This window comes from Salvelinus sp. IW2-2015, unplaced genomic scaffold, assembly GCF_002910315.2.
Source record: "Salvelinus sp. IW2-2015 unplaced genomic scaffold, ASM291031v2 Un_scaffold5301, whole genome shotgun sequence".
Taxonomy (NCBI): domain Eukaryota; kingdom Metazoa; phylum Chordata; class Actinopteri; order Salmoniformes; family Salmonidae; genus Salvelinus; species Salvelinus sp. IW2-2015.
Window position 1 is genome coordinate 334 of NW_019946566.1, and position 15,030 is coordinate 15,363.

General features: G+C 41.4%; 1 long non-coding RNA gene and 1 other non-coding gene across 2 annotated transcripts; one reads left to right on the forward strand and one right to left on the reverse strand.

Annotated features, from left to right (window-relative positions):
* The first annotated feature begins 4,096 nt into the window (after window positions 1-4,096).
* LOC112078138 (uncharacterized) lies at window positions 4,097-9,951 on the forward strand. The gene is made up of 2 exons (XR_002895604.2): window positions 4,097-4,827; window positions 7,870-9,951. It is a non-coding gene; the product is annotated as an uncharacterized lncRNA (long non-coding RNA).
* On the reverse strand, window positions 4,211-4,282 carry trnat-cgu (transfer RNA threonine (anticodon CGU)). The gene has a single exon. It is a non-coding gene; the product is annotated as a tRNA-Thr (tRNA).
* Window positions 9,952-15,030: the final 5,079 nt, after the last annotated feature.

The window sequence follows — 15,030 nt, forward strand, 5'->3', positions numbered from 1 at the left end:
AGTCAGACGAAGAATACGCCTTTCATAAAAAAAGTTTCCCAACCAGGTCAAAGTTTTCCGGGTTTTTTTCTGTTTACTGCACTAACATTCCAAACCAAAACCATGTGTGGTTCATTATTGTGATCCCTGGTCAGAGAAACCGCACTGGCCCTTTAAATAACCTACTGCACCGTCCTCAAATCAACAACTGCCTTGTGACAACTTCAACCCAGCGTATACTATATGTCTGTGTCTGGAATGGCAACCTATTCTCTATAGTGCACTACGTTTGACCAAGGTGCATAGGGAATAGGGTGCGATTTTGGGACGTATAGGTTCCTGGTCAAAAGTAGCACACTAGGGAATAGGGTGCGATTTGGGACGTAAAGGCCCTGGTCAAAAGTAGCACACTAGGGAATAGGGTGTGATTTAGGACGTATAGGTTCCTGGGCAAAAGTAGCACACTAGGGAATAGGGTGCGATTTGGGACGTAAAGGCCCTGGTCAAAAGTAGCACCACTTAGGAATGAGTGCGACTTGGGACGTGAAGGCCCTGGTCAAAAGTAGCACACCAGGAATAGGGGCGATTTGGACGTAAAGGCCCTGGTCAAAAGTAGCACACCAGGGAATAGGGTGCGATTTTGGGACGTGAAGTCCTGGTCAAAAGTAGAACACTAGGGAATAGGGTATGAATTTGGGACGAACCATATGTCATCAAATCAACCAACTTAGTCATATCCTCAGTATATGCCGACTGTATGAGCGACATGCTAATATTGGAGATAACATAGTCCGTCATAAATCACACATTCCCTCAGCCTGCCTGTGGGGATCTATTTTAAAACATGATTAATGTCAGTGAGAAAACATCCTGATGGGTTAGCACCCTGCGTGTGGGACGTGTGTGTGTGCAGAGGGTTTTGTTGCAAACTAATCAAGCATTTCTAGCCTAGGTGTGAGAACTATGAAGCTGTTGGTGAGGATCACACACAGATATAGTCACTGACGTTTTCAGCTCAACACCCAGGCCTGAGGCAGAAAGCACCACGCGGATGCAACACCACACAGTCATACACACACACACACTCCTACGTGCTCGCACACACACAGTCATACACACACACACACACACAGTCATACACACACACACACACACACTCCTACGTGCTCGCACACACCACAGTCATTCACACACACACACACACACACACACTCCTACGTGCTCGCACACACACAGGGATTCCGGTTTGAATCCCAAGTCAGACAGGAAAAAACATTTGGTGGGATTCTAGGTATTCTAGTACACCATCTCCTGCCGTTGTACCTCGAGCAAGGCACTTGACCCCTAAGCTACTCCAGGGGTGTCACATTGTGGCTATACATGTTCAGATGAACTGGGTGATCTTTGTGGGCCAGAAACTGGACTTTGTAGGCCAGTTGAGAGGGAGTACACTACTCCACCTTGCAAAACAAAGACCCACCCTCTAACACACCAGGACCAATGGAACATTGGCTAAAACATGACTAGTTGTGAACCACACTAATGATCTAATTTACTGAATTAAACAATAAAGATTATGTAGAAAAGAGAAGGAAGGGAAGCTAAGGTACACAATACTGGGTTTTGGTAGACAGAAGGTACTAAGGTACACAATAGTAGGTTTTGTTTAGACAGAAGGTCTAAGGTACACAATAGTAGGTTTTGGTAGACAGAAGGTTCTAAGGTACACAATAGTAGGTTTTGGTAGACAGAAGGTCTAAGGTACACAATAGTAGGTTTTGTTTAGACAGAAGGTTCTAAGGTACACAATAGTAGGTTTTGGTAGACAGAGGTTCTAAGGTACACAATAGTAGGTTTTGGTGACAGAAGGTTCTAAGTACGCAATAGTAGGTTTTGGTAGACAGAAGGTTCTAAGGTACGCAATAGTAGGTTTTGGTAGACAGAAGGTACTAAGGTAACACATAGTAGGTTTTGGTAGACAGAAGGTTCTAGGTACACAATAGTAGGTTTTGGTAGACAGAAGGTTCTAAGGTACACAATAGTAGGTTTTGTAGACAGAAGGTTCTAAGGTACACAATAGTAGGTTTTGGTAGACAGAAGTTCTAAGGTACACAATAGTAGGTTTTTTAGACAGAAGGTCTCTTTGGTAAAAGGGGTACATTTTGTCATCAAATAGAAGGAGGACCAAGGCACTCTTCATATAATTAATTAAAATGCTTTATTTGTATAGCATGTTCAATGCAAAGATGAAAAACTCTGATTAAAAACTAAGGTTAACAACAAAGTACATTCGTTTCCATTGAACAAGTTATACAAATAAAGGCATTTTAATTATTATATGAAGAGTGACTTGGTTCTCCCTTATTTTTAATATTTAACCTTTATTTAACTAGGCAAGTCAGTCAAAAACACATTCTTATTTACTATGCAGCCTACCCCAACAACACTGGGCCAATTGTGTGCCACTCATATGGCCTCCAATCACAGCCAGGAATCGAACCAAAGTCTGTAGTGACATCTCTACACGGAGTGCAGTGGCTTAGACCGCTGCGCCACTCGGGAGCCCCTAGACAATTATTTGTCTACATTAATGTAACACTAAGATTTTATTTATTCATTCCAAGGGTAAAAAAACTGTAAAGTTGCTTTGAACGTAAAACTATTGTTGTGAAGCAGGACAATGATCAATCTGTATTATGCTAATCTATCCACTGAAATTCCTTGTTGTCCTCAAGTGAACCGTCTTGCTCTCACACTTCAGCGTTCAGTTGAGAGAGAAATTGGCCTGGTCTCTTTGTAGCTCAAAAGTATTTAGGGTAAGGAAAAGAGTTTTAACTACAGTAAAAAAAAAATTCCTCACAAATTTACCCATCATGTACCTATCGATCATAGCTACAGTAGGCCACACACGTGCGCTCATCCTTGCACAGGTTGGGCACACTCTCCAAGCACAGTTGGAACACGAGGGATACTTGTTGAGTTCTAGAGCCACGACCAGGGTTCCTATTCGCAATCCCCATACAACTTCATGTTATGAGTAAAATCCTTTAGGAAAAATGTAATGTTATCCTCCAAAAAGCAGGTTTAATTGTCCACAGTCAGACACGAAACAGATGACAGAAATTGCCTCTATCGGCATGGAACATAGGCCCATCTCTCCAAAGACAGTTGAATATTCTCCTAAAGTTGTTCTGAACAAAAAAAGCAGTAGGCTACCGTGTTCCAGAACGGTAACGTTGCCGGGGAAAAATAAACCCACCTGATCTCTCTCCCTCTCTCTGTGTGTGACTGACCGATCGTCCCGTGCAGCACCTAGAGACAGTAGCCAAACTAGTGGCTCTGGCTGTGCTGTGTGGGCCGCGTAGTGCGAGCCTCCTTTTCAGCCCTCCCTAAAATGGAATTCTAGGTGGTGGTGACTAGGCAGTAGGTATGTCGAGCTCCAGAAGAAACAGTCCTGGAGACAGTTGAGATCTTGCAGTAACCATTGCCACAAATGGAAAGGTTTGGCTCTGCACTCTCCTATGTAAAAGTGTGGGGAATAAATTACTATTGTACCTTCCTCTTCCAAACAATAATCAGAACAACGAGGTTTTCGTATACCATATTAGGTTTATCAAGTTTCTGAGTAAAATATACATTTAGAACGTTGATTTGCCTAACATGTTTTCATATTTTAGGCCTATATTATCAGGCTGTCTATTACGGCATTGGATTGAAAACAAGATCTATATTTACAAACATGTATATTTACAAAGATAGACAGAACTCAGTCTTTAGAGTCTAGTTTTTGTTTCTTTCATCCATGTGTCATTGTATGATGGCTGATCTCTCATCTGATCTGTATATAAAATCTCATTGGGCTACTAACTGGTCTATACACACTATTGGAGTTGGAGCGCCGACTGGTGGTCATTAGGAGGGGCGTGCCAAATAACGTCTGAAATAAAAGTAAAGTTTTTTAGCTAAAGAACTGTTTTACATTGATGTCTCCTAGATTTGATTTACCTCTAAACCTGTTTTACCTTGATGTCTCCAATATATTGTCTTGATGAACACCTTTATGTATGAGAAGTCTTGCATATAACTTTTACATTGTACATTGTTGAGATTTAAACGTTCTATCAACGCATTACCTTTATATTGAGTTTGAAATATATATCAAATATCACAATGAAGTATCACGTTGGAACTGTCCGGTTTAAAAATGTGTCCACCACGGACTTCGTTTCCGAGGCACGGACGGGGATCGAGCCCGCGATCTTCGGTTTACGAGACCGACGCCTTACCACTTGGCCACCGCGCCTGGTAATAGTGCGTAGGAAAAATATGAGTTTTCAAACCTTTTTCCTGCCAATTGACTGAATCCGTTTGGAAAATGTTATGGGTGATACAAATATATTTATTGATAGTAGCAAGTGTTTATGACGACCAATCTCAAACATACATCTCCAAACCAAGACACACCATGTCATCTTCCAGTTGACCACTTAGCTAAGCTTASCTAAAACTGACGTTGGTAGCTAGCTACTGGAAGTTAGCTACATGGGTCGTTTTCAAAATGTGACTTTAGCCGCTAGAAAGCAAAATAGGACGATGATGATGCCCGATACGTATTGTGTTTATTATCAGCATTGATCGATTGTATGACGCTATTTAGAACACGCCCTATCCATGTGTTCCTGAATGTAGCACTGCACCCGGATGTAGTGGGTGACTAAGCTAGCCCAGTTTGGTATCTTGAGCATCGAACGTTATATGTTGACGATTATGTGATGTATAGCTAGATAGAGAACTTGGATGCAGATTGCAAGCGTGTCTCATTTTAACCTGTGCGCTTGGGTCATTTTGGTAAGTCCTAGGCATGTTCATAGCTCAGCAAAGATGTAGCTAGCTAGCTAACTAGCTGACCATATGAGAGTTCTGTACCGGTGTAATTGTCAAAAGTGGTCACCGAAGGTAGCAAAATAATGGAATGTTGGTCGAATACATATGGGCCTAATAATAATCTTTGTCTGATGTTATGTGCACCGCACTGTAACAAGTTGCAATGTTGTTAGCTAGCTACAATAACATTACAATGTTGTTATCTAGCTACAATAACATTACAATGCTGTGAGCTAGCTACAATAACATTACAATGTTGTTATCTAGCTACAATAACATTACAATGCTGTGAGCTAGCTACAATAACATTACAATGCTGTGAGCTAGCTACAATAACATTACAATGTTGTGAACTAGCTACAATAACATTACAATGTTGTGAGCTAGCTACAATACCAATCACAATGTTGTTAGCTAGCTACAATAACATTACAATGTTGTGAGCTAGCTACAATAACATTACAATGTGTGAGCTAGCTACAATAACATTACAATGTTGTGAACTAGCTACAATAACATTACAATGTTGTGAGCTAGCTACAATACCATTACAATGTTGTTAGCTAGCTACAATAACATTACAATGTGTGAGCTAGCTACAATAACATTACATGTTTTTAGTTAGCTACAATAACATTACAATGTTGTGAGCTAGCTACAATAACATTACAATGTTGTGAGCTAGCTACAATACCATTACAATGTTGTGAGCTAGCTACAATAACATTACAATGTTGTGAACTAGCTACAAAACATTCAATGTTGTGAGCTAGCTACATACCATTACAATGTTGTTAGCTAGCTACAATAACATTACAATGTTGTGAGCTAGCTACAATAACATTACATGTTTTTAGTTAGCTACAATAACATTACAATGTTGTGAGCTAGCTACAATAACATTACAATGTTGTGAGCTAGCTACAATACCATTACAATGTTGTTAGCTAGCTACAATAACATTACAATGTTGTGAGCTAGCTACAATAACATTACATGTTTTTAGTTAGCTACAATAACATTACAATGTTGTGAGCTAGCTACAATAACATTACAATGTTGTTAGCCTGAGCTTTGAAACGAATCTATGTTCCACATGTGTGTTCCGTGGAACATACAGTATTATTCAGGTTCCCTGAATCAGGGCAGTGAAACGTGTTCTATAAGATCATAAGTGTGTGTTCACTTTTTTGACCATGCTAGTTCTCGTTTAGCTAAAACAGAGTAACGTTAGCCTACTATTTTTCTATGTTTTATTTCCCCTTTATTTAACCAGGTAGGCCAGTTGAGAACAAGTTCTCATTTACACTGCGACCTGGCCAAGATAAAGCATAGCAATTCGACACATACAACAACACAGAGTTACACATGGAATAAACAAAACATGCAGTCAATAATCCAGTAGAACAAAAGAAAAAAAAAAGTCTATATACAGTGAGTGCAAATGAGGTAGAATAAGGGAGGTAAGGCAATAAATAGGCCATGGTGGTGAAGTAATTACAATATAGCAATTAAACACTGGAATGGTAGATGTGCAAAAGATGAATGTGCAAGTAGAGATACTGGGGTGCAAAGGAGCAAGTAGATAAATAAATAATAAATATAGTATGGGGATGAGGTAGGTAGATAAATGGGCTGTTTACAGATGGGCTATGTACAGGTGCAGTGATCTGTGAGCTGCTCTGACAGCTGGTGCTTAAAGCTAGTGAGGGAGATATGAGTCTCCAGCTTCAGAGATTTTTGCAGTTCGTTCCAGTCATGGGCTGCAGAGAACTGGAAGGAAAGACGACCAAAGGAGGAATTGGCTTTGGGGGTGACCAGTGAGATATACCTGCTGGAGCGCGTGCTACGAGTGGGTGCTGCTATGGTGACCAGTGAGCTGAGATAAGGCAGGGCTTTACCTAGCAGAGACTTGTAGATAACCTGTAGCCAGTGGGTTTGGCGACGAAACGGATGGCACTGTGATAGACTGCATCCAATTTGTTGAGTTGAGTGTTGGAGGCTATTTTATAGATGACATCACCAAAGTCGAGGATCGGTAGGATGGTCAGTTTTACGAGGGTATGTTTGGCATCATGAGTGAAGGATGCTTTGTTGCGATATTTGGATTGGAGATGCTTAATGTGAGTCTGGAAGGAGAGTTTACAGTCTAACCAGACACCTAGGTATTTGTAGTTGTCCACGTATTCTAAGTCAGTGCCGTCCAGAGTAGTGATGCTGGACGGGCGAGCAGGTGCGGGCAGTGATCGATTGAATAGCATGCATTTAGTTTTACTTGCGTTTAAGAGCAGTTGGAGGCCACGGAAGGAGAGTTGTATGGCATTGAAGCTCGTCTGGAGGTTACTAAACACAGGTCCAAAGAGGGCCAGAAGTATACAGAATGGTGTCGTCTGCGTAGAGTGGATCAGAGAATCACCAGCAGCAAGAGCAACATATTGATGTATACAGAGAAGAGAGTCGGCCCGAGAATTGAACCTGTGGCACCCCAATAGAGACTGCCAGAGGTCCGGACAACAGACTCTCCGATTTGACACACTGAATTCTATCAGAGAAGTAGTTGGTAAACCAGGCGAGGCAATCATTTGAGAAACCAAGGCTGTCGAGTCTGCCAATAAGAATGTGGTGATTGACAGAGTCGAAAGCCCGGCCAGGTCGATGAATACGGCTGCACAGTAATGTCTCTTATCGATGGCGGTTATGATGTCGTTTAGGACCTTGGGCGTGGCTGAGGTACACCCATGACCAGCTCTGAAACCAGATTGCATAGCGGAGAAGGTACGGTGGGATTCGAAATGGTCGGTAATCTGTTTGTTAACTTGGCTTTCGAAGACCTTAGAAAGGCAGGGTAGGATAGATATAGGTCTGTAGCAGTTTGGGTCTAGAGTGTCACCCCCTTTGAAGAGGGGGATGTTACTTACCGTAACTGAATTTCATATTCCATTCTATATTCATAATATTGCATCTATATAACCTGGTAAAGCTACATTCCCAACTGTTCCTTTGCAGGTGAGAAAGCCTAGGAATCAGCGCTACTGCGGTAGGAACCGGAGGCTGGAGAGACCCTGAACTGACACCCCAGCCCTGTCCCAAGCCGTCGCTGATCTTCCACTCCTCCATGTCCCAGGTTAAACCCTTGAAGCTGGAGAGACCCTGAAGTCCACCCTGTGACACCCCTCGGTCCCATTCTCCACTCACCCCCTCTGACGACCTACCATGCCCCTGATCGTGGATGCTGTGTGGGCCGTGTGGAGCATCGGGGCGGGGGTCTATGACTACTTCCACACCAGTGCCATGGAGGAACGCATCGGCAACCTGGAGAGCGTCCTCACCATCCACCAGTGTGTCATAACAGCCCTGTCYGCAGGCCTCGTCCTCCTCATGACCTACATACTGTGGAGAAAACACTGAAGCCATGGTCGTATTCAGTCAGTGAGATGGCCCCGGGGGAAAGTTTCCCCTAGGTACAGATCTTGGATCATTTCCCCCTCCCTCAATCCTATCTGTAACCAGTAGTGGGGAAAATACTAAACTGACCCAAGATCAGCATCTAGGGGCAACTTCACTCTATTCCAGCGGAGATGGGAGATGAGACGGTCCTAGATACTCCAGACCTAAGGACTGCATTACGGCTAGCGTCGGCTACTCACCAGACTAACAGCCAGTCCCAAATCACTCCCTAACCCTCCCCCATTGTCTTATGTCATATCATGCGATGACTGTCAGTTTAGGGACGGGGCATCGTGTAGGAGTGACGCCACTTAGCATAAGATAATGACCTTGGCCCCTAACCCTTGGGTGTTGGCAGATCTGAAGGGTCTTGATMGGTATAAGCAGTTAGGTATAAGCAGTGTAACGCTGGATCATCACATTACTACTACTACTACTGGAGCTCAACAGACAGTCTGCAACCCCTCCCTAGTCCTTCCCCTCGRCCCTGACCATCAAAGAACGGTCTGGATAGGTATGACAACTGGGTAKGTATAGGATTCTGTTTCRTCAAAGCACTACTATTGGAAGACGAGCTCAAGAGACCATGAGGAGTTGCTTGTGGAAGCTTCCTGGTGGAAAGTAGTCCTGGTATACAGTACAAAGGCTCTATTAGAGCTTGTTGGAGTAGTCACCCCTYCAAGTCTCGTTYGTCACTCTGCTGTTACTTGGAACGGGWTTGAGAGGARGTCTGGGAGCTGAGGGTAGCTGGAGAGGGGCTCTTCAATCTGAGAGCTTGAGTGMCGTGATGACTGTAGCCTGGTCCCAGATCTGTTTGTGCTATCGTGTCAACTCCTTGCCATGCCAAACATGGAATTGACATGATAGCACAAACAGATCTGGGACCAGTCTATCATGACTGGCTGTGATCAGAAAACACTGTATTTTGCTACTGTGTGGATACTGACGTCTAGCCTGGTCCCTGATCTGTTTGTGCTGTCTTGCCAACAATGACCGTAGGAGTGGGCAAGACCATACAAACAGATGATCTAGGACCAGGCTAACTCCTGGCCACTTGTTTAATTTAAAACTATCATCCATTGAATGTGATTGATTCATGTTGGTACTTTATATTGCCGAAAGGGATTTGTGAAACGTGGCTTCCGTCCATGTGACTGTAGAATAAGCCTACATAATAATGACACTGTTGGGACTAAACATTATACACYGCTTTCTCGCACACAGATTAAGCCTAGTCCTAGAATAAAAAGCCTGGTCTATGGAGAATCTCTATTAAAAGTGATTTATTATTTTTTTAGCCCAGGACTAGACTTAAACTGTCTGAAACCTTCCATGTATGAGAAAGATAACACCTTTTTAAGTTACTGTCTAGGTTAAACATTTTTACACGTTTCCATGTCGATGACGCCTTTAACGGTTTTCTCTGTATTTGTACGTCATAACATCTCCTTTTTAAAATCATGCTTTTATCATTGTTGGATMTGTTACCCGTCTACCTGGTTGACTATTATCATGTCTGTTGGCATTTGTTGTCGACTCAAGTGCTACTGTGTGTATTTTGCTGAGTCACTACCTGGTTGTTGGTTTCTATGTGAACAAAAGTTATTAATGTCAGGTTAATAAATAATGTGATTAACTCTGCACTATTCTTTCGTCCTTAATGTATTTGAAGTATTCGTTTATCATGTACAAACTATGATTTGTAATTCCTTTGAAAGTTGGGTGCCATGCCAGTGGTCATAGCTGGTTGTAATGACATCACTGAGATACTGTCCTGTAGGTTTACACTCCAACCCTGTTCCTGGAGAGCTACCCTCCTGTAGGTTTTCACTCCAACCCTGTTCCTGGAGAGCTACCCTCCTGTAGGTTTTTTACTCCAACCCTGTTCCAGGAGAGCCACCCTCCTGTAGGTTTACACTCCAACCCTGTTCCTGGAGAGCTACCCTCCTGTAGGTTTTCACTCCAACCCTGTTCCTGGAGTGCTACCCTCCTTTAAGAACTCTAGATCATCTAGATCATCATCTTAAAGTGCCCTGTAAAAGGGTGAAGGAAGTTGAGCTGGCGAAAGTCAGGATGGTCCATCAGATCTCCTATGTGGAAGCAACCAAAAGAGTTGAGAAAGCAAGTGACAGTGTTGAAGGTATGATACGCAGATGCAACACAGCCCGCGTGTCAAGCAAGAGAACAGTGTGTTAAAAAGGTGGATTTTATAGCATTTATTACAACTGTTATTAATTGTACGGCACAAAGTATTAAAGAAATCTAAGAAGTTGAACATCATTGTGGCTGCAGCTGAAAAGTATGTGGGACTTCAATGGAAGATGTGCCACACTCCCAGGCTCCTGAGCCTGAGTATGAATTGGATTTGGCGGTTTTGTTTTAACAGAAGAAATAAGATGTTTTGGATATTTTTTGCACCCTCACACCGACCATGTTTCTATTTTTGTGATCTTTTTGTTTTCATCCCGCACAGTAGGTGGCGGCAATACACTTTYTGAGTGTAGTCTGCTRATACATATAAAGAAAAAGAAGWAKCGCGTGTGCGTCAYTAGTTACCACAGCCACAAGGTAAGAAGGCCCGCCTACTCGACCAATCAGGTGAGGGAGTGTGATGACGTGAATGCCGGTTTACGCTTCGTGGGAAACGACCAATCAGGTGAGGGAGTGTGATGACGGGCAGAAAAGAGACCTGTATTTCTTTTATCCAGTGATCCATCAATTATTTGATTATTTATTAGCTATAATAAAACCAACCGTTCTAAATGCAAAATGATAATCAGATGTCTTATTCAAACTCATTGCAAGTTCATCAGGATGTTTGCCCTTACTCATAGTTACTTTAACCCGAAATAGGTTTACTCCAGGAGTTGCATTGTTTTTAAAATGGCATGTAGACCAACAARTTGATATATCTTAATTTTAGATCTTTATTTTCAAAATCCACAAGTTAAACGTTCACAGTTTCACAGAAATGTTCACATAAACATTTTCTTTTTTTAATTGGCTGATTTAAGATGAAAATGTCTACTCTGTTACTTTATTTGGCATCCAGGCACTTAGTATAGTCATTTATTTATTTCACTTAACATAGCCTTGCAATCCATCTTTTTGTTATTCTGTACCAGTTTCCAAAGGCATGGTCTTCAAGCTATGGAATATGGTCAAAACATTTTCATTAAAATAATAATTGATTGGACTACTCACATGGCACTTTCCTCACCACACGAACGCCACTTACAACCTCATTATTTGATTTGATTGGCCCACTTACAACCTCTTTATTTGATTTGATTGGCCCACTTACAACCTCTTTATTTGATTTGATTGGCCCACTTACAACCTCTTTATTTGATTTGATTGGCCCACTTACAACCTCTTTATTTGATTTGATTGGCCCACTTACAACCTCTTTATTTGATTTGATTGGCCCATCCACCCCCGTCTTCAGAGGACAAAGGTAACTTTATATATTATTCATACACTTGACATACATGGCACTTTTATACAAAGTATTACACGATAGGAATACAGTTTGATATACACGTAAAATTGTACTCATCCATAGCCGTGTGACCACTGAGTTAGGACACCTGTTTAAAAGACCCATCTTCCATCTTATTGAGGAACATTCCATTGTTAGTACTTCAACATGATTCTAATTAAATGTTATAAAGTGCATGGTGTAAATGACAGTGATCCGTCTCTGAACTTACTTCCTTGTCTCTTTCAGCAGCATATTTCTCTTTGGCTTCTGTCTGTCTTTCCTCTGGTGTCATTCATACAGAGCCTTCAGAAAGTATTTACACCCCTTGACTTTTTCCTAATTGTCTCGTGTTACAGCCTGAATTTAGATTTTTTTTGGGGGGGTCACTGGCCTACACCTGTCTCTTATACACATCTAGATGTGTATAAGAGACAGGTTTGATATACACATAAAATTGTACTCATCCATAGCCGTGTGACCACTGAGTTAGGACACCTGTTTAAAAGACCCATCTTCCATCTTATTGAGGAACATTCCATTGTTAGTACTTCAACATGATTCTAATTAAATGTTATAAAGTGCATGGTGTAAATGACAGTGATCCGTCTCTGAACTTACTTCCTTGTCTCTTTCAGCAGCATATTTCTCTTTGGCTTCTGTCTGTCTTTCCTCTGGTGTCATTCATACAGAGCCTTCAGAAAGTATTTACACCCCTTGACTTTTTCCTAATTGTCTCGTGTTACAGCCTGAATTTAGATTTTTTTTGGGGGGGGGTCACTGGCCTACACGCAATACCCCATAATGTCAAAGTGGAATTATGTTTTTAGAATTTTTTTTACAAATTAATTAAAAATGAAAATCTGAAATGTCCTGAGTCAATAAGTATTCTACCTTTTTTTATGGCAAGCCTAAATAAGTTCAGGAGTAAAAACGTGACCGACCGCCTCGATTCGGTCTTACGTAGCAACATTTGAATTATTTTTTTTTTTTTTACACTGGATAAAAGTAGAACTACACTGCAGTTGAGGAACAATGGGAAAGGAATTCTGCTTTGAAAGTTGATAAACTTGTAACCCCACCTTTGAGAAAATGGCCCTTGGATGTTTTGGTACACCTACTGAAGAGCCCTTTGTCTACACCTATTCAGCATTGTTCACACGCTCTTAAGCCTTMGCCCCACCCGTCTCTTTAAGGATTCACATGTGAGGTCATGTGCTTAACAGAGTTAGCAGTGTAGTTAACAACCAAAGATTTCAAGACTAAAAGTTGTGAAAGTAGTAGCCTACAATAAGGAAAAACTCCAAGTAAAAATACACTATCTAGTCCTTGGCCTATATCCTAGTCTGACTTTGGTGTGGTCCCGTGTGGCTCAGTTAGTGGTGCTTACAACACCAGAGTTGTGGGTTCGATTCCCACAGGAGACCAGTATGAAAAATGTATGAAGTCGCTCTGGATAAGAGTGTCTGCTAAATGACTCAAATGTAATGTTGTTCTTCACATTACCGTCTCTGATAAACACACACAATGAAATTAAAGTTTATTTGTCACATGCACAGGATACAGAAATACATGGTTATTTGCATAGTAACAATAGAAAGTGTCCAGACTCAAATATTTTRTAATTATTAGATTACGCTTACCCAGAAACTTGTCTAAATTGATGGATCATGTGCACGAAATGCTATAATCACCACCCAATTCACACCRGAGTTTCTTACCWAGAAGACAGTGGCCGAGATTTGACTTAAATATGCTTGAAAATCTATGGCAAGACTTTTGAAAATAATAAATTAGAAAATAATAAATAGGCAAATATTGTACAATCCAGGTGTGCAAAGTTCTAAGAGACTTACCCAGAAAGACTCATAGCTGTAATTGCTGCCAAAGGTGATTCTAACATGTATTGACTCAGGGATGTGAATACGTATGTAAATTAGATATTTCTGTATTTCATTTTCAATAAATTTGCTAAAATTTCTAAAAACATGTTTTAACTTTTTCCATTATGGGGTATTGTGTGTTGTGAATGGGTGAGAATTTGTTTTTGTTTTTATCCATTTTGAATTCAGGCTGTAACACAATAAAATGTGGAATAAGTCAAGGGGTATGAATACTTTCTGAAGGCACTGTCTTTGTGCCCACAACTTGAAATGGTAGCCTATAACAATAAATAAAGAGAATTGCACGCTCTACAGTTGAAGTCGGAAGTTTACATACACCATAGCCAAATACATTTAAACTCAGTTTTTCACAATTCCTGACATGTAATCCTAGTAAAAATTCCCCGTCTGAGRTCAGTTAGGATCACCACTATATATTAAGAATGTGAAATGTCAGAATAATATKGGAGAGAATGATTTATTTCACCTTTTATTTCTTCCACAAGCTTCCCACAATAAGTTGGGTGCATTTTGGCCCATTCCTCCTGACAGAGCTGACAGAGCTGGTGTAACTGAGTCAGGTTTGTAGACCTCCTTGCTCGCACACTTGAATTTCATGCCTCACTTTAAATATTTATTTAAATTTATGGTTGAGTCTGATTCTCCCACTTTCACACTTCCTGTCTGGTTTTAACATCATTGGATGTTGTAGGAGCTGGGGTGGACTTTCCAGCGGTGGTTTAAACCTTGACGGTGAGTATGCTACACACGTGTGGAGAAGGAGACACAGCCTCAGAGATGTAGTGTAAATCCCAGTGTGTCCTGTCATTAACCTGGGGTTCTCTGGGGGGGTCAGGAAGTCCTCCAGGGTGGATCACCTGCTGTACAGAGTGGAGAAGAAGAGGGCTGAGCAGAAGACCCACAGGTAAACAGCCCATTATCTTCCAGAGACTGTGTTCCAAATTCACACTAACCGCACTAACCCTACTATTGTGACGTAAATTGAGTATGTAGTTTGCTTATTTGGTCATAGTATGGATATAGTTAGTATGACAAAGTTCCCGGATGTCGTACTACATTCGCCAAAATACCAAGTATACAAACAGTGGACACTATTTCTGTGCCTTTAGGCCAATAATGCAGTCCTTCAGAAATGGGCGTGGCTTCCAACGTTTTCAGATTTGAAGAAATGGGCGTGGCTTCACAGCGTTTTCAAGATTGAAGTAAAATGGGCGTGGCTTCACAGCGTTTTCAGATTTGAAGTAAATGGGCTGCTTCACAGCGTTTCAGATTTGAATAAATGGGCTTGCTTCACAGCGTTTTTCAGATTTGAAGTAAAATGGGCGTGGCTCACAA